Source organism: Cavia porcellus, unplaced genomic scaffold (genome assembly GCF_034190915.1).
Source record: "Cavia porcellus strain 051 isolate PalLab524CR breed Dunkin Hartley unplaced genomic scaffold, mCavPor4.1 scaffold_29, whole genome shotgun sequence".
Lineage (NCBI taxonomy): Eukaryota > Metazoa > Chordata > Mammalia > Rodentia > Caviidae > Cavia > Cavia porcellus.
Window position 1 is genome coordinate 14913489 of NW_026947512.1, and position 21269 is coordinate 14934757.

Here is a 21269-nt window from a genome sequence, read left to right on the forward strand (position 1 = left end):
TGGTCACCATCCCTTCCCTTCGATTCTGGAGACCTTTCAGCAAAATCTTTCATTCACAGATTTATGTTTTCACCCTTTTCACTAGAATCAATAATGGCATGATGAAAAAACCCAAAATTCATTGTCATTGTGACCACACTCTATGAAGACAAAAACAGATTCCAACACAGAACAAAGACTTGACCCAGGCCAAAACATACCAGTTGTAATGCACTGTAGCCAATATGAGTGACAGCTACTACCAACCCCACACTCAGTCTTTCTTCCATTTTTCCCCCCTTTTCTTTTCTTTTTCTGCCTTACTCCCATTTTTTTTTCCTTTATGGTACTGAGAACTCCATACATTGGATTTCCCAATGACTTTCATATGCTAAGCAAGTGCTTTACTACCAAGCCCTACTATACCCGGCCTTTCTAATGTGCTCCTCTCAACAAAATGCTGATACATTTATACTAGCCATAGAACTGCCCCTACTGTTTACAGCTTCCAGTCTTGAGCAAAGTCGTACTTCTTCAAATCTTCTTCAAAAGAATCCAAGTCCAAATCCCGTAAGGCCACTATTGATTTTACACTTTAATGAAAAGTATAAAAACAAGTGAAATGAGTGAAAGACTTTGCTAAAGGATATTTGGGCCTCAATGACAAATGCAAGCAGTAATTCTAATGTCAGCAGAACTTTCTCTCCTGATTTCACATTGGTTTGTTTCTGGACATCTTTATTTTCTGCCTCAAAAATAACCTGTGGTATTTCTTCCCCACAAAATACGCTTATAGAAGCCTCATAGGTCCCAGGATTACATCTCTGCAACCGAAACCAGCAAGTAATTTGAAGCTGAAATTGTGTACTCTCAGTTTTTAGCTCCTGCTGGAGCACCTCAGCTAGGGGGAAGGATCCATTCGTCTACCCAGCAAATGTGATGACAGTAAGATTATAGTACATAAAGAAGGCTGTTTGTTGGAGGCATAGAGAGAAACATTTTCCAGCAGGAATGGGTACCTGGCAGACAACAAGGAATGGAAGACAGCTTCTTTCCAGTTTCTATACCTCTTATACTTCTATTGGAAATAAACAAGAAGGTGGAAACTCAAATGCATTGATTCAAATTCACTGGAAACAAGAAGGTGGAACTCAAATGCATAATGTCAAATTCTGAATGAAATGAATGTTATAGATTCATTCAATAGAATTACTGTATTTCTGAAAAAGCAAAGTGTGAATGCACTTTTGCCTGTGAATAAAGTCAAATTTGGGTTCAGTAAAACAACTACTTAAGGGAACTTTGTTGTGTGTTTATGATTGTGTGTTTTTATGAGTGTGCATTCTCTTAAAGTTTTTCTAAATAAAAAAAACACTAACATCTGAAGTTTTATTTTTTATAATTATATACATTAAGTAAATTTAAAGACAATTAGGTTTCCATACAGCTGAAATAAATTATTAATCACAGCTTGAGACTGGATCAAACTTACGATGTAAAACGCACCTTGTAATCATACCTGACACCAATGACATCCAAATGCTGATGGAAGGGTAACAATCAAAACAAATAATTCTTTTCAATAAATATGAGATACTTCTCAAAGTTTACATTAAAGAAAAAGAATAAAAAAGAATTAAGATGGTTTGTACATGTACCTACTCCACATATACTACAAGCACGTAGTAATAAAAAAATAGAGGAGAGATAATTGATATGTGTTTGTAGATATTACAGTAAAAACAATTATCTGATTGATCATATTTTGTTTTCAGATCACTGCTGCTCAGAGTTTTATGACTCTAGTCCTGAAAGCAGAATGACAGAAAATGTTGAGCACTGTAAATATAACTTGAATCACAAATCATGGAAACAGAAGCCCAATAGCCATTGTAATTACTGCTAGTGTGCTCTGAGAATAAGAAGAGTGAAAATATCTTTCCCTACCCGCTGACACAGTACAACGAAAACAAATTAGACTTTGGGGATAGAGCTCATTGGTTGCTTCTTGAGTTGATACTTAAACAAGTTTATGGGAGTTTTACTGAATTTTTAACCTCAGTTGTGTAAGTTCTAAAAGCTATAAAAACATTGACTCAGACACAAAGCAGGGCTTTTGGATTTCCTCAAAGTCTAAGCAGGGTTGCAGACAGGCAGCCAAAACAGCAAGGCATGGGAATAATGAGGGATACAGAGCCCCTGAAATGACTCTTCCCTACACGTCAGGATGATTACTGATCAAACAGAGAGACGTCTACAAATCATGAGAACAGAAAACACTTCCATCGCCACAAAGATCCAGCATGATGCCCAAATGCAGTCACATCCACTCATCTATTAGCAACCAGTGACCCGTCCTCCATTTCGACAATCTTGCAACTTCGACCATGCTATGGAAATGGAGACACACAGGGTATGCAGTCTTATGGAGACTGTTTTTCTGTCCTACACAGTATAATTCTCAGAAATTTATCTAGGTTGTTGCACATACCAATACCTGTTATTTTCAATTTCTGAGAACAATTATGTGAGACAGATATAATACAGTGTGTTTTATCATTCACCTCTTACAGGCATATAGGTCCTTAGTTTTAGATATTATGGATAAAGGTGCCATAAACATTTGTGTACAAGCTTTTGTGCAAATATAAATCTGTATTTCTCTGGTATAGATGCCAAATAGTGCAGCTGATAGGTTGTAAACTAGCTGTCTATTTAATATTTTAAAGAAGTAGCCAAACTTTCTCACGATTGGTCATGGCCCACCATTGTGTGAGTGGTTCAGTTTGAGATTCTTCAAATCCTTGGCAGAACTTGGTGGCATCATAAAAACAGTTTATTTTAACCATTCTAGTAGTATTTGCTGGTACACACTGTAGTTTTAATTTGCATGTCCCTGATAACTAATGGTGTTCAACATGGTTTCATACACCTATCTGATGTCGCTATTTCTTCTACTCAAAAATGTGACATTATATTTGTTGCCCTCCTTAGATTGGGTATTTTTACTGTTGGTATTTATACTTCTTTACTCCTGTTTCTCCTGCTGCCTCTTCCTTTTCTTCATCTTCTCCTTCCTTCCCCTTCTCCCTCTCTTTCATTCCCTTCCTCTCTTTCTGCCTCTACCCTTCTCTTGTATTATTTCTTAAAAAGCTTAACTTTCCTCAGTTTAATTATTTTCTGTGCTACTTCAACTTCTGAGTTCTGTATTCTCCCCAATCTATGCATTATCCCTCTACTAACACTGATGTTGATTGCTGGTTATATAATGTCTTGATTATATAATATAAAATAAATTAATCCTACATTAATTATTTTCTGAAAAATTATTTTAGCTATTACAGACTCTTTACTTTCCTTATTAATTTTAGAACTATCTTGACTTTTACACAAAAATTCTTTTACTAGAATGTTGATTAGAGTTACATTAAATTTGTACAACAATTTGGGAGAAACTTAGATCTGTATAATGTTCAATCTTGAAATTCATGAATATAGCATGTTTCTCCATTTATTTTTTATTTTATTTCTTTCACCAGTGTTTTGGAATTTTCAGCATGTAAGTCCTATATTTACTTTGTTGAGGTCACACTTCAGTATTTAATTTTATATTCATACTTAAAAACTATTCAAGTTTAGAGTGACTTTAATAGTGCTGTATTTTCAAATTTAGCATATACATGCTTACTGTTCAGATACAGAAATTATTCTTACTGTGTGTCCTGAAATCTCTCTGGACTCAATTTTCATAGCTTTTAATTTTTTATGTAATACTTTTTGGAGATATTCTAGGTAGACATCATATTGATTGCAGTTAATGGAAATTTCAAATTTCTGCTTTTCTAAACTGTATGCCTTTTATTTCTTTTCTTGCCTTATTTCTCTGGCTAGAGGTTTCAATCTTATATTTTTTTAAAAAAACCTTGCTTTGGTCTTAATTTTAAGAGACAGCATTCAGTCTTTTGCCACTGCATAAGGTGAGATGTTTTTGTAGATGATCTTTATCAACTTGAAAAAGTCTTTACAAATTGAGTAATAGTTATCATTTATTCTTGTCAAGAGAGTTTCTATGTCAAGTTATGAATTTTGTCTACTGATTTTCCTTTCTTGATGAACATTCCACGTGATTTTTATTCTTACCCATAAAACATGGTGAGTTACACTGATTAGTTTCTGAATATTAGCCACCCTTCTCAACCATTATGGAGTCAAAAACTGGTAGTCTCTGATTGTGGGAGATCATCAAGCCACATTTCCCTGAGAAATGAAGCCCGTTGCTTCCATCTTCACCTGACCTTTACTTTAACCCTATTTACTGAGATACACAGAGCTGGTTATATAGAAGCAGATGTTCCCTTAACTGGCCAAGAAAATGTGATAGGAGTCCGGGTGAGGCACTAACCTGACTCATTGCAGCAAAGAGGATCAGAACTGCCCACCTCCCCACCCTCAGGTGACAGCTGAAATGGAGGTTCAGACAAGGCCCTGTGAAAAAATTTCAGGGTTAAGACATGGGATAATATCTCTGCTAAGGCCATGAGATTTGAAAGGAAATATACTTTCCAGGAGTAAAGGTGCTAGCTTCCCAAGTCTCAAGATATTTGCTGAGCCACTAACTGAGGAGCCTCGGTGGCTGGTGCAAGAGTGCTCTGTTTCTCTTTACACTCCATGCCTGCAAAGATTTTCTTCTCATGTGCTCTGCCACTATTCCTACTTGTACCCCCAATTACTAGTAATAAAAGCAGTGGTCACTCTGACTCTTGGCCCTTTATTCCACTGTAAACAATTAGTCATCCAGAGCCCCTTCATTAGTCATGCAGAGCCCCTGCAGATTCAACTGCAGATTTCTGTCTTTTTTTCATCCATGTGATGCATTGCTAGGCGGGAGACTGAACCTTCTGCAGAGTTTGGCACCTTTTGGTGCCCTGGAGTAGGAATCCATGACCATAAACCCAGAAATCAGATATGGACACCTTTGTTGTCTTTATATTTGAATATGTATATGAGAAGGTAAATTGTCAGAAGCACCACCATGAAGGACAAATTGAAGAACCAAAAGCATGAGTCAGATGAAAGTCAGATGAAAGTTAAATAAATAAGATGGCATTTGGACAGGAGCTGGATGGACAGAAGTAAGAGATAAAATATGAACACCTGGTTTAACTATCTAAAGGAAACCATTCAGAGATTACTCTCTGGTTCTGAGAATGAAAAATCTGATAGTGGTAGCAAGCCACAACCTGGGTGCTTATTATAGAGCCAAAAACCTTGAATTTTCTTACAATTTAACATTTCCAACTTTTATGAACATGGATTTAAACAAAGAAGGCAACAGCAACAGATCCTGTTGTGTTCTTAACTGAAACACACCAGGAGAAAGTCGCTAATGGATTAAGAGCCCCGCTCTGTGATGATCAGTCCCTGACAAGTGAAACACTCGAAAGGAACAATTGCTGCTCATACGTATGTAATATGCCATGAACTGAACTGAACTGTAGGATTTTTCTTACTCTCTTCTTCCTACAGGCCAAGAGGCAGAAAGTAAATTGAGAAAAAGGCTTAACTTGTCTTTTAGCAACACACACAGACACAGACACAGACACAGACACAGACACAGACACAGACACAGACACAGACACAGACACAGACACAGACACAGACACAGACACATTGTTAACATTCATAAGACTGGTCTCTTTGTGCTTTTATGTCTTTCAAATTTTTTTTTCTTGACCAAAACACCAGTTCATGCTGATCCTATCAGTGGGTGTCATCTGGAAATCGCAGCATCAGGGATGTCCCAATGGAAAATATGCAGCCTGCCTCCAGTGTGAGAGGTCTGAGCATCATCAAAGCTTGATTTTTCTCACCAGAAATTCTTTCACCACCTTCCTTCCACATGCTTTTCCCCCTGTCAATGTGGCCCTATGCCTGGTAAATCTGTGTAATAGGACAGTTTTCATAAATCACATGTAATCAGCACACAGATGGTTTTGTCCTCTAACCAGGACTATTCGGTGTTTTATTTTAAGTAAACTGAGGACAGAACTCTAGTGCAATAAAAGAATTTTATTTTTTCTCAAACAAACAAAAAAAAAGTCTTAGGGAGAGCTGAGGGAGACTCCTCCTTGGGAGCACTAATTCTTTTGTATGAGTTAAGAAACAAAATGAGTTTTGCTGTTAATCTTTTCTTTGAAAATTCTTGTATTCCAATAGTCCACAGAAAGTACTCACTTTATTATCACAAAAGGAAAAAGTGCTCATCTTTCCAGAGTAATGCTGTTAGGCTTGGTGTCTACAGACGGAAGCACTTAGGTGCTATTTTCATCTGACACTGGGAAAGAAATTCAGGGAATGACAGACAGAAAAGTAGGGTAATTTCGGCAAAGAAGCAATGGAACCTGGCCTTAGCTAATGAAGAAGAACTATGAGAGATGGAAGACATGGAAAAGTTCTGGAGTTTCTTGAGTCTTGGACACGGAAGCCAGTATAACTTAAGACTTAAATTGCCTGCCAGGAACTCTGCACAGTGGAAAGTGAAGGACTTACAGATGTGAGTGACCAGTCACAGTAAACGGTAGCAATGGTAGAGGGGAATGTGACATCACACCCCACTAAGAGAACAGACCAGAGGCTACTTCCAGTGGCAGGGAACTGAACAGAGGATTGCAACTAAGGTAGAGACCAAGACCCAAAGACACATCAGGACATTATAACTCAGTGAAGGCTAAACAAGAACCAGAAGCCACCCAAGTCCCAGGCTTCTCTACACACAGCCTACTCTCCCCTTTGGAATGCTGTTTAAGGAATGGAAAAGGGAAGTGTGCTTGAAAAGAAGCTTTAACCCAAATGACAGTAAGTCACCCAAAGCAACGAGTGACCAGAAGTGTTCCATGACAGAAACATTTCCAGGTTTTCCCTACCTCTTTTCCTGACCCTTCGTCAGTAAATGGAGTAGGGTACATGAAGAAATTCAGGTCGGCTATACAAAAACACAAGTGTATTCTGCTTACTGTCATTGTGCAGTTATGGTCATTTTGGGGGGTATACAGAGAATCAAACTCAGGACCTTGCACTTACCAGGTAGGTGCTGTGCCACTATATATCCCCAGGCCTAATGGCAGTCAATTTTAAACAAGGTGCACCAAGGCGTGAAAGGGATATTCCACTTTGTTTCATATCTCTGCAGGATTGACTCCTGTCTCCTCTCCACTGGTAACAAAAATGCCACTTGATAAATACACCTCTCTCTCACTCACTCTTACAGCACAAAAGGAAACAACCTTGCCAATAGACTGAAGTTGCTTACCAAAAAGTGGAACAATAGAGACATTACATAAAACCAGCTCCTCAGTGTCAGGCTACATAATTAAAATGACACTCCTATATCATATCAGTAAGGTACATAATGACAGAAAGAGACAAAGCAAGGTAATGGCATTCCCGAGAGTCAGAACAGTGAGCGAAACTTTCGATTAACCTTGTTAAATCCAACTCTCAGTAAAATCCAACAAGTACCACTGGAAGCTCACTGTCCTTCTCAAGGACACTCACTGACAACACACATTCATGTAATAAGTCATAGCAAGAGTCTTTTCTGGTACTAGACTTTAAAACACTATCTCTAGAAAAGTCTGAGATGTCAAATTTTGGGTTCACATCACCTATAGTTTCACCTCTCTTCTCTTTGTGAAAATATTTTTTCTTTACCATCCTTATCAGTAATTTTCAAGCTTTTAAGTCTTCAAATACAAACAAGATAGTGCAGCAGTACCTACCTATAAGACCCAAATCACCTTTAGCCATGCACGCTTTATTTTTACAGACAATTCTAACTACACAAAATGTGAGCTCATCTGATAATCAGATAAAATTTTCTAAATAGAATCTCTATATAAACTTTTCTAAATAGAATCTACATGTATTTATGAGATTATTTTCTCTACATATTTAAGATAATGACCTTAGGATTTGTAGATTTGCCTCATAAGATTATTGGTGAAAATCATTTGTAATCTATGATGAAGAGTTGAAGCCTACATCTAATACTAAGAAATATGTGATATGTAAATTAGGATATTAATTTAGGATATTAACTATGTATTATATTACCTATATACAATGTTATCTAAGGGTCAGATTTTAAATACTAACAATTCACACAGCACTTTATAATTTTAATGTACAAATTCAGTATGTTGTTTTTGCCATCATCATAAAGTGAATTTATGTAATTTAACAACAAAATTATACAATTAGAATAACTTCATTCTGACAATTTATCTTTTAAAACTAAGAATTTTAAAAAATAAAATTCTCCTTTTTAGTGGTCAACTGTAAGACATGTGTTACAAGAATCAGCTCAGATCAGAGAAAGGCATAGACTTGTTCTAACTTCCCAGTAGCTCTTCATATAAAGGATTGGAAGGCTGGGTATTTAGCTCAGTGGCATAAGTGAAATAAATCAGACACACAAACTTAAATATTGCATGGCTTCTGTAATATGAGCAATCCAAAGTATAAATACAGAGCAAAATGCAGACAGATAATAGGAAAAATGGAGTTGCATCTTTTACAAAAGGGAAGAGGACCAAGACACAGAGGAAAGGGAAAGGCTGAGAGGGAAAGGGGATTAAAAACATTTAGGATGCTTCATGGATATGTACTATTTCCCACGAAGAATGTCATTATTACATAAGGATGCATCAATAAAAATACAAATTTTAAAAACGTTCCTAGGACGTTATAGAACATGCTGGATGAGTAGTGCTCTATGTGCTGTCTCCCTCTGGGTGAGCCCATCTCCAGAGATTAGTGTGACAGGTTAACCTAGGACCTCAGTTCCCAAGGCACACAAGAAAGGCCATCAACTTTCCAGTTTGTTCAGGTTTCTGTTGTCTTAAGAATGTGAGTTGTGACTTCAAAGCTCTTTGCATAATACAGATTAAAGCACAAGTCTCATATTTTTTTACCTGTGAGAACGTTAGCAAGTTACTAAACCTTCATTCATATGACTTTTTAAATCTGATAAAACAAGTACAAAATGATACAAAATGACTAGCTTTATGAAGTTGCCACAAGAGGCTAACTACTAAAGTCATCTGAAACAAAGCCTGGCATGCAATAGGGATTCCTATCACCTATAATGCCATGCAATTAACATGACTCAATTAAAAGAAATGAACTAATTATCCACTTGATTTACAGTAATATAAATATGGTATACTCTTATATTTAAATAGATTCTATTTTATAATAAGGTGTCAACTACTGACTTCACCAAACACGTCCAAACACTCCAAAGAGCTCTCTCCTAATCAATTGATTAGGACAACTGCCTAATCAATGAAATGTGCATGTTTTCGTTTCCTAGGGATGCCACAAAAGTTGCTGAAAACTTGAAGGCTTGATTTTTTTTTTCTCAAAAAATGAAACAACCAGGTTTATTTAGCTTAACATTTCCTCTGATCTAAAGAAAAAGAAAAACTAAGACATTACACACATACAAGTGGCCACTGCCATAAACTCAAGATATCCTAAATAAAAAATGCACGGACAGTTCTGCTCAACAGAGAAAGTTATCTTTGCTTCTGGAAGATGCTTCCACGTCCTGATCCACGTCCTCTTCCTCCTGCAGTCACTTGGGCCTTCAGAATAGCAGCTTTTCCCCGGCCAGCCCCTGAGCCTTGGTTTTTATTTTTCATGCTCTTTAACATGGGTGCATATTTCAGCATGTCAGGCAGAATCAGAAAGCAGATCTTGCCGCCATGGATGTATGCCTGCTCAAGCTGTGCCACTCAGCCATCTATGTACCTGACTGTGATGATGGACATCTGGCAATTCATGTGGTCCCCTGCTTCAACGAGCTTCTCCAGTATACTTCACCATTGCTCGTCTCGCATATTACAATGTAGCCCTCAGCCGCATGCAGGACTTTAATTGGCACACCAAAGGCATCCTGACAGGGAGAGAGTTCTTAAATCTTTTTTCACCTGCTGGGGTCTCCTCGCGTGTGCAACTAACGCAGGGGATATGGGGAGAAAGGTGTGCAGAAGGCGAATTGCAGCCCCTGCGCTCTGGATGGCTTGGTTCAACAGCAGGATCTTCCTTCATAGTTCTAGAGGTGAGAAGTCAAAAATCAAGGTGTTGGCAGAGCCAGACTTCTTTCAAGGCTCTGAAAAACTCCTTTCTTCCCTCTTTCAGCCTATGTAGATTCTAACTTTCCTTCTGACTGTATAACTCCAAACTCGGCCTCTGCTTTCAGATGGCCTTTATTTTCCTTTACTATCTTTTATACTAATAAAATTCATAGGTCACCCATATAATCCCATATGATCTCACTGGAATCCTTAATGGAACTCCATCTGCAAAAACCTTTTTTCCAAATAAGATCAAATTAACCAATTCTGGGGCTCAAGGTATGGCCACTTGAGGTGGGCGGTAATTTTAAACCCTCTAAAACATATTAGCTAAACCAATCTATTAGTTTTATCAAAAAATTAATCATAAAGTCCTGCATAAAATTCTAGATTGCCCTAGAAAAGGAAGAATTTTTTTTTCATTATTTGACCAATATAATAGATTACATGACACAACTATTAGAGGTAAAGACTCCAGCATACTTGACCAACTGTATCAGTATCTCTCTCAAGTAGATCACAATTTTTATTCACAGAAGCAATTTTGGATTATTCCTTCAAATAGAGAAGAACCAATATGGTTCTTACACTGTAAATGGCAAATTAACACAAGTGTAATCCAGTTAATGTCTATGGTTTGATTACAAATGCTGACAGAAACACTCACAGTATTGGTAGGACTTATTAGGGTTGTCAGCATCACTGTAATGCGTCTTCTTATTTTCTTCCTGAAATTTCAATCTCCAGAACCAAGGAAGCTTCACTTTGCATGCATCAGTAGCAATGAGCAATTTACACTCAGCTATCCTCTGTAACAGGACAGCAGCTGTTCCAGAGTCGTCATTTTACTGAAATAAGCAGGTTCGCTGTTTTACTCATGACTGGTTCAGTGCACACACCAGGCAGGGTGAAGGACTGTGTGCGGAGGACAGCCAAGAAACAATAACATCCTATTTCTAAACAAACAAACAAAAGGGCTACTTCAAAATGCAGCTTGCTATTTTCATTTCCAAATTTTTTACATGTTTGGATATTCCCTTGGCTATAAAGCTTTGGCTTTGCTTCTAAGCATATGAGCTGCATTTAAAAAACAAGCACACTTTTGATTGGGGTACAGCTATGACTGCAGAGTGCCAGAAAAGACGGGTTCACACTCCCTCACTCTGTTTCAGAATAAATAAGAACCAAGTGTTCCCTGACAGAGTGCTATGTGAACATGTTTAGATTTTCTATCTGTAATCTTTAAACCTTTAGAGAAAAAAAAATAGAAGTGGGAGAGTGGACTGCTAACTGAGACCTGGTCATTTTTATTTGCTATTCAAAATCTGTGTGAAAACATTCCTAATGAGTATAATTCATTTTTGTCCTTGTGAAAAATATTTAATTACTCTCCACTACCATAATTGCTTGGTGGCCCACCTTGGATGCCTTAGACTGCTCTCTAGTACATTAGTACACTTTCTGCCCATGTAAGTGGTGAGGGAAAAGGTGGCAAAGGGTCAGCAACTGAGCACCTGAATTGGAAGTGGGTGGCAGTCAGTGATGAGGACCGTACCTGTGTGCCAGGCAGGTGGCCCCTCTCTGATCACTGCACATCCTGCGGGGCGGCAGGCAGCAGATTTCAATGCAGATCAGGGAGCTAGGACAATAAATATGCAAATAACTTTTGTTTTAATTCCCCACGTTTTTGTTGTGAGAGTGCTGTTAGCTACAGCAGATATAGTTTCACATGCTCTCTAGCCCTGCTGCTGTAGTGACAGGAAGTGTCCAAGGACCTGGTCCTTTTCTGATTCACACCTGCATTGGCTAAGTGAGTTCTTTTAGTTGAAAAAAGTTTTTGTCTCATGAGTTTTGATTTAGTCCTCTAAAACATGGATATACTGTGGCTCATAAATGATAACTGGTACTTTTTTGAGCACTTATGGCATTATTGTTATCCATGTACACAGTTTTATACATTTGAACATTATAACAACTTATAAGATTATAATAGCTACACAGAATATTACTTGTTGAGCAACATAGCCTTGGTAATTTTTTTACCTTTATTAAACTTTGAGAAAGCTTCTCCCTGACTCTGGACCCCAAACTATCCCTCTTAAGAGAATTTACTTTTGAAAACTTGTAAATTCTGTCTCAACTGTAACATTTTAAAAAATTTCTTAATTTTGCAGCCCACTACTGTCTCAAGAAGCAGAAAGTCACCCTGTTGAAAAGTAATTATCAATAAAATTAGTACCTCCCAATTTCTGTAAAAGGGTGCATACATGTTTAGCTTGATTCAACATCCTGTCACAAGGATATTAAAAAAAATCACCTCTCTTTCAGGTAAGGTCAATTGGCAAACAGAGATGTCCTGTGATACTCTTCACTCCAGAGTTTAAAAACTTTCCCATCTTTTGTTTCAGTGGACTTGAGTTCATGTTCTATTTTCTATTACTGCAACAGCTTTGAATAAAATCTTTTTTGCTTTACATTGCATGGTACAGCTTTTCATTGATAGCACTTCTATACACAGCCATTTTTAAAGATAAGAAAACTGAAACACGAGGAGATGAGTTAAATGACTCACGATCACATAACCAATAGGGCCAGGACTGACATCCTGGCTGTATCATTATGCATCAAAGAGAAACTGTATACATACTCACAGGACGATGGGAGGCACGTGATGCTCAGTTCCTTTACATAATACTCAGAACCTGAAAACCATGATATGGAAAGAAAAAAGGACACTACGACTTAATTTCAGGCAGATCTGATTGAATCTGGGTAGCAGCTCTTAGGGATCCTGAAACCCTTAGGAAATCACAGTGATGGTACTTGAGGCCTGAGCTTCCTCTCTTTCCCTGTGGCTGCATGGTGTACGACACCTTGTATAACGTAGGTTTTAGACTCATTTTCATCTATCAAACAGACATCACAAAAGATCTCTGAAGGATGACAGTGATATTTCTGAATAATATTCTATTACTGTGAAAGGCACGAAAAAACTGTGAACTCACCATTTGAAAAACAATCAAGTCAAATCTAAATGGTATTCAGTAAGTTTAAGGATGCCAAACAGAACACAGTGTGGTACAGCAGAGTCAAGGATAGTCACAGAAGTTAATATATGATACCAAAACCAAAAGAAATTATGGAGAAAGACATGCATCAATGCTCAAAAAGTCCTTGAAGCTTAAGGATTTGAAATACTTATGTGTAATTTTAACTGGGGATATTTAGGCTTGTTTTGTACTGTGCTCAAATGAAAAAAGGAAATGTGATATTCTCACTCTATCAAGGACTATAGTAAGTCAGAGACCCCTGATAGCAAATTAAAATGTTAATTTCTGCCCAATTTAATTTACGATAAATTCCTATTGAGAGGTACTGATTTTAGAAGCTTTCAAGTACTACAATAGCTTTCATTCCATTGAGTCTCTTGCAGTGAACTGGGGTCAACTACTTTCAGCCTCTATTATCAGAAAATCTAAAACGGCATCAGGAGAATAAATGCCACCCTTTGGTAGGGAAAACAGATTTGAATCTGTAGAAGGCAAAGCTTCAAGAAATATAACGTGTTCTCAAAACCAAACAAGAAATCGAGGTTACTAGCTGTGTTGGATTTCAGTTACTATAATTAAATGCCTGGAGAAGTTTATTTTTGATCACAGTTTTGGAAATTCTAGTCCATCGTCAACTGGATCCCTTCCTCTTTGGGGCTGTGGCAAGGTATCACATGTCGGGGGACATGTGTGGTGAAAGAGGCTGCTCACCTCATGCAGTGAGAAAGCAAAGAGACAGAAGGAGTAGTGAGTGGAACCAACAGCTCCCTCCAGGGTATGACCCATGTTATCTACCACCTCCCACTACTGCAGCAAGCCAGAGGTCAAGTCTTCAACCTTTGGGGAACTTAGCCACTTGCTTTTACAAAGGGTCAAATGCATGATGTTGAAGAGGACAGACCAGTGGTTAATAGAAGTAGTAACAATAGTAGCAACAGTAGCAGGTATAGTTGTAGTTGTAGTCATCAGATAGTGCTAAGCTTTCTTGTATTATTTATGCATTTGGTACTTTAACCTCACAACAATCCTTTAGAAGTTTAAATGCTATCATTACCTCAGTATATAGCCACAGAAAAGTAAACCAGAGTTTAGTCATTTGTTCAAGGTCACATGGATAAAAAGCTAAGATACAAAGCAACCTTCTGACCCCAGATCCACGCTGTAAACAGTGGAAGTGCTGAGTGTCCTTGGGGTTGTGCAAGTAACTTTCAATTCTTCACACTGCTGAAAGCCAACAGAACCAAACTTGAGAAGAAAGAGCTGTCTTTGTCCTCTAATTATTCTTGAGAACCAGAAAGATGAAGTATGCACAAAAATGGGAAATTCTACAAAGTTGTCTTTTAAAGAGGATACTACATTTCATGAAAAGAACATGTCTACTGCTGGAATCATTTCCTAAGAATTCACTTGCCTAATAAAACTGTCACAGGTGAAAGCAGAATCCAAATGCTCACACAGCTGCCAGCTAACTCACAAAATCAATTTGTTTTAAGTATGATTGATAGTATGCTAAATTTTCAGGAAGTGACAGCAGACTAGTGCTTAAATTGAATCGTAGTGGGATGACATATCCCTGTAGTGAAATGCAGTATAAATTCTTAATACTACCTGTGCAGCATATGTAAAGATACCACAAGGCAATGTAAGCATGCATCCTAAATGTAATATGCCATATGTATATCGTCGTCAAATGGTCCCTTTAATAAATTACTTAACTGCTCCATTGCACTCAGCATGATTTCTAAATAATCAACTGAAGAATCATTGGTTTACTGTCTGCCTCCGTCATGTGAATATGGCGTGGAATGGACAGCAGCTCTATGCTTCTATTATACTTTGTCTCTCCAGAATCTAGCACAGGACCTCACACACACAGAGCAGTTAATATTCTTTGTTGACAATAAATATACGGCAGTTTTCTACACAGGACAGAATTCTTAATTTATTCTTTTAATTTTTGTTATAACATTTTATAATGCTAGGTGTGAATGAGGCAGGTAAGGACATGTTTTGGTGGCACTTATGATAAGAGAGACAGACAACTGTAACCCATGCATAAATAATAATATAGATATTAAGTACGGTGAAGGCAATCAAAATCATCTGGTGAATGCAATATTCAATTGAGTGGGCTTAGGAGACCTTTCTTTGATTCTAGGAAGACATTTACTAATGGATAGAGAAGAAATTTGTGAGCTTAAGTAATGATAAGTGCAAAGATCTTGAGCTGTCATGTTTGAACAAAAAAAGGTCCATATGTCTTGGAGTAGTAGCTGAGGGAGAATGGAGAAGAAACTTAATAATGAGCTAGAATAATGTAATTTAGACCAAGGTAAGGAATTTGCTTTTACTCTAACTGCAAGAGGAAGATGGTAATCAATCTTAAATAAAAGAGCACCATTTGATTGCATTTGTAAAGATTAATTTGCTTGCTACATGGAAAATGTCTTTAGAAGAAGCACAGAAGTCACAGGTCCCATAAAAGTGATGTCGTATCATGTAGAAATGATGCGGTGATGATAGAGATGAGAATACATAGCATTTTGGTATTCTTTTAGTGACACAACACATGGGACTCACTGATGATGGGAACAACGGAAAAAGAGATAGACAAAGAGAGTCCAGGTTTGGGTTTGCAGAGCTGAGTGAAATCTGGGGCCATCTGTCCTGAGAGGAGAGCAGAATAGGGAAGAAACAGGATAAAGGGAAGAAAATCAAGAACTGGGCTTTGTTGAACTTCTTTAAGCTTAAATTTGAGACATGTTAAATATTCAACTGTATGAGGTATCTAGGAGAATAAAGAAACTTTGTCATGATCGGCATACAGTTGACATTTGAGGCTGTGTGTGCCAGTGATTGTCAACTGGATTAAGATTCTGCTACATAAAGATGAGTACAAAGCTAAGGAGGAGATAGACTCACTAAGAAATGGGTCAGGAGGAAGGCATGCTCTTGGGGGCTATGTCTGGTACCTGGTCCCTTCCTCTTAGGCTCCTTCTAACCTGCTCTGCGTCCACCATGAACTGGGCTACCATGAACTGAGCAGTTTTTCTTCTCCATGCCCTTGCTCCCTGGGTTTCTGCTTTGGAGTCAGCAGCCATGGACTGAAGACCTCTGAAACCAGGAACCAAAATAAACCTCATCTCCCTTAAGTTGTACGTGTCAGATATTTTGCCTCATGGTAGAAATACAGGATATAACAGGGGATATATGTGCTAGTGGAAACCTATGCTAGTTGGCCCACTTTCAACTCAGATGAGAGGAAATAGCTTTCTTTCGGGGACACTACAAAAGGAAATGTATCATTTGTGACACCCCTCTCAGCAGCTCAGGGAAATCAGTTAATCTTTGGCTTTGAAGAGAAGGTTTTGCTTGGGGAATAAAGAAGGATAAAATTTAAGAGGTAGGGATCAAGGCTTAGAGTTTTCTGGAGGTTAGTTCTTTAGGATAATAAGGCAACACTGTTGGAAAAGACATAACAAAAATACAAGAAACTGGAGTTTAAGATATCTAAAAGGTCATATAAATCAAACTATTTTCTGACACAAAATTGCCGCAAGAAAAAGTAACAACCCAGCAAAATCTTTTGCTTTCAATTTCTCTTAGCTTTAAGGACAGACACTGATATGTATTTTCATTGCTATTTCATTATTTTGTTTAGAAACCGAAGTACTTTTATTTGCTTGTTTTAAAAGTCACCAAAACACTAGTTTGAAAATAAGGCCTGATATGGGGTTTTAGAACCGTGACTAAGACGACTTTGTTGATATGCCCAACATTTTGGAAATGAGTTAACACATACCTTGAAAACTGATAAAGAACCTGTTGCTGCCATCTGAACAGAATATTCTGAGTGTAATGCATGTGAAAAATAATAAATTTTAATATCCTAAGTCTTCAAGAAGAAGGTTACAACATCTGAACAAAAATAAGTGCCATGATTATACAATTACCTGGCTTCTCAGGATTTTATTTATTATCAGCTTTCCCAATGTGCTCATCTGTTTATTGCTAAATTGAATAATTTCCCCTAAAGGAGATAACATACTCTTGCTGACAGCTTGTCTCTAAGCTCTAGATTTCAAACCACTGATACACAAATGGACTTTATAGAAATGATTGCTGTATGATCTGAAATAATACAAATAGGAGCTGTATTAGTTTGGGCTTTTCATTTATTACATTTCATTTGGTGACATTCTCCCTTTGCAAATATGGTTGCTTGTGGAAAGATGTGACATGAGTAGGCACCAACAACATACAGTTCTTTTGTATCAGTGATGGGTCTGTAGCTTCTCTTGAATGCTTCCTGCAGTGATGCCTAACTCAATGTTATGGCTTCTGTTTGTCTAAAATTACTCAATTAAATTATTATTCTGAGAGTAAAGATTACTTTTCTTAGGTTACCATTTATCACTAATGCTTGGCAAGTTAAAGAAGTAAGTTAGGCGTAGACACCTCTTGCTCCGTTAGGGTAATGCCATAATTACCACAGGAGTGGTTTCTTCTTTTACATCAACCATGATGTGTTGAGATACAACAGGCGCATCGAACAACACTGATGAACTTAGATTTCTACTCTCCCACAGAGTATGGCATCAAATTAGGTTAGTCTAATGTTGTGTCTAAATATATGCACACGTAAATTTCACAGGTACAAATGTATTTCATATTACAGATGGATAGATAAATAGATAGCCTTCTGCATCTTTGAGTTCCACATCTGTGTATTTGACAAACTGCAAATAGGAAATACCAAGATGAAAACTGCAACTGTACTGAACATAAACGTCTTTTTATTATTATCTAAACAATCCAATATTGGAACAATTTGCGTAGCATTTGCATTGTATTAACGTAAGCAATCTACAGATGATTTAAAATATGTAGGAGGATGTACATAGGTTATATGCAAATATGATGTCATTTTATATAAGGTATTTGAGCATCTTCAAATTTTGGTATCCATACGGGGTTCTGGAACAAGTCTCCCATTAATACAAAAAGCAATCGTACCTACATTCGCACATGCACACACCTTCCTTCACAAACTCATTAGATGGCTCCATCTCTCATTCAATTACTCAGACCAAAACCTGGAGTCTTCTGGATCTGTCTCTTCACTGCTGCCCTCATCTACAAGTCCTGTTGGTTCTGTGACTAAAGGAATCTCAAAACTTGATTCATTCTCATCTTCTCTGTCACTACCTCAGTCTAAGCCATGATTACTTTTCTCCCTGCGTTACATAATGATTCTCTGAGAAACCCCAATCTTATTCCTTAAGCCATTCTCTAAATAGCAGGCAAAGTCACATTAAAAATTAACCATCCAAAAAATCCCCCCCGCCTGGTAGTAATGATGGAGCTGGACATCCAAGGCTGAATGGCAGGTTCACGTGGGCCAGCCCAATAGACACTCTTTCCTTGACCGAGGAGCAGGAGGAGCACCCTTGCCCCATGACATCTCTGAACAAGTCATACTAAATGGATTCTTCCAATGAAAAGTGCAACTTCTGATATCAAGTGAAAGGGGAAGGAATGTCTCATAAAAATAATGAATATGTATTACATGTTCATGATGAAATTCTCATTTTTCTAAAATGAAATAAATTTATATTAAAATGTAAGATATTGTTACTTTTTAAAAAATTTAAAATATGGTTACTTTCTTTTCCTTTTGTTTTTAACTGCTCTTTTGAATCGTTTGTTGTTTTGGTGATGAAATTCCCTTTCTTTTAATAGATTATGGTGATAATAGATTATACTTTTCTATTCATGTCTTTATTTGGCAAAATAAGATCAACAGCACTATGACAGTCCCCTAATACATTATTTAATTTTATTGGTTCATACTCAAACTTTTGGGGAATTCTTAATTTACAGCATACAATTCCAAAGTGCTTTCTAAACTGTTTGCAGAGAAAGAGAGAGAGAGAGAGAGAGAGAGAGAGAGAGAGAGAGAGAGAGAGAGATTAATTGCAAAATATGCTGAGAAGTGCTAAGTTAAAAATTATTTTGGAAGGATCTTTGTTATAGAACTTATTGTAGCCTTAAATGTTAATACATATTGTGAAACTCAAAAAAAGAAAATATAATATACAGCATATCCCATAATTATATGACCAAGGAACTCTTCCTGTGAAGAATCACTATATATACCTGATATGGGAAATATTAAATCATGCAACATTTGAATTCATGTTTAATGTCTGTCAATAAGTATCGAAGCACCATTATAATTTTTATGACAAAAAATCAAGGAATGCAACAGAAATTAAGACACAAATTCAGATATTGGTGTCATTCCACCTTGAATTATAACTCTTTTTATAACCTAATCTGCATGTTTGTAAAAAATAGTAACATTCATATGCTTATATTTCCCCAAATAGCTTTGACGTATCAAGCCATTATATGAATTTGAAACAGCATCTTTAGATCCTTACCAAGGTTTATGTAACTATCTATACTGACGTTACAGTAATTACCAAGTATCATGGGGCAGGGGAAGACAGAAAACTATCTGGTACCAAGCACCTAATTAAAAAAGATGCCTAGAAATTAGTTATGGAACAGGTTGTTACAATACTATGGTCCTTGCACTGATAAATTAAAAGTGAAAAGTTTACTTGACGAGAGAGTTGAAAAACATTTCAAAAGGAAACAATAAATACTCCTTGGAAAGAGTGAATAACAATGCATCTTGCTGTAAAAGTGTGCTGGTTACATAACAGAAAATAAGTAGTTCCATAATTAGCTCTTGTTTGTAAACATCTTATACTATGTCATGCATGAGGGGTAAATGAGGTTATGATTTAGTCAATTCAAATAGAATGTATTGAGGGCATACAGAGAATTAAGAGACCCAAATCACAACTGTGCAAATAATTACAACAAACAGAATGATAGATTGCTTCATAAACATTTTATACGGATGGAAAATGGTTAAGAAAGCAGGAAACAACACCCATTTAGGAACACAGGGGTAGTTACCCATTCCTTACCACTCAGCTCTTCTGATGCTCAGTATTAACGAAAATCCTGGCAGAATGAATTCTTTTTCAAGAAAGAACCTAGTGAAAAGGAGGAGTTGTAGAGTGTTTATGCTGTGGACTCACAGCACAGCAAACTGGGAAGCAAGTCTCAGGATACTATAAGAAAAGAAAAATCCTTGTCTGAGGTGGTGACTGGTGGCAGGCAGCGAAAACACCAAGAACACACAGCATCTGTTTGGTCACAGAATACAAGGATCGGGTCGGGTGATCAATACTCGTTCTGAAATTAAGAAAATGATGCAAAAGGGAATGTGTATGTTCATCCCTAAAGATTTCTGGCTAGACAGCTCATTAAAATAGGGAACAAAACAAAGACTTAGACTTTCTGCCAAATCCAATCTACCTTTAGCACTCGAGAACAATGATCAGATGAGGGGGTTAAAAAAACCACGAAGAATTCTGAGATCGTTTCAAAGAAGCATCCATAGGAATTTAGAGAAGGAAACATTTCCAACTGGGATAATTATGAAGATTGTCAGAAGTGAAGTACGGCTAAAAAAACACTTAAAAAATTATGTAGTCTGCTTTCTTACTGCGTCTCAGAGTGACTGAGCACTCAAGAGTGCTGTAAAATATTTTACTAAAGTTATGGCCAAATTGAATTAGCCAGTCTCTAATAACACCAACACTACCACTGCCACCATCTCTGGCACCATCGTTCCCACTGTTTCAGTGGACCCCTAATATCATCCCCATTCACTCACCATGATTATTATCACTGCCACCATGTTTACTCACCACCCATGCCACCATCACTGTCTCTGCCATCACAACCATAGCAAACATTTACAGAATGCTTATTCTATGCCTGTCATTATTTGAACCTCCTAATATGAATTAACTCTTTAAATATAGTTTTCTTTAAAATTGCTGTTAAAATATCCTCTTCTCCTAAACAGATTACAATTATCTTTTTATCCAATGAGATTTTCTCTTCCTCTGTGACGTTCTTTAATGGAAAAATTGCTCCACCTTATAGTACAGATGAAAATTATCTTTTTTTATGTTCTTTGCTATCCAGCCCATTAATTTCCTAGCAAATGCTT

The 21269-nt window shown here is 37.1% G+C and overlaps 1 protein-coding gene and 1 pseudogene across 7 annotated transcripts in view; both read right to left on the minus strand.

Annotated features, from left to right (window-relative positions):
• The window catches only part of Rgs7 (regulator of G protein signaling 7), a 440139-nt gene that overhangs the window by 162339 nt on the left and 256531 nt on the right, over positions 1 to 21269 (minus strand). The window lies entirely within an intron of this gene.
• Positions 2463 to 16311, minus strand: LOC134473888 (small nuclear ribonucleoprotein Sm D3-like; annotated as a pseudogene).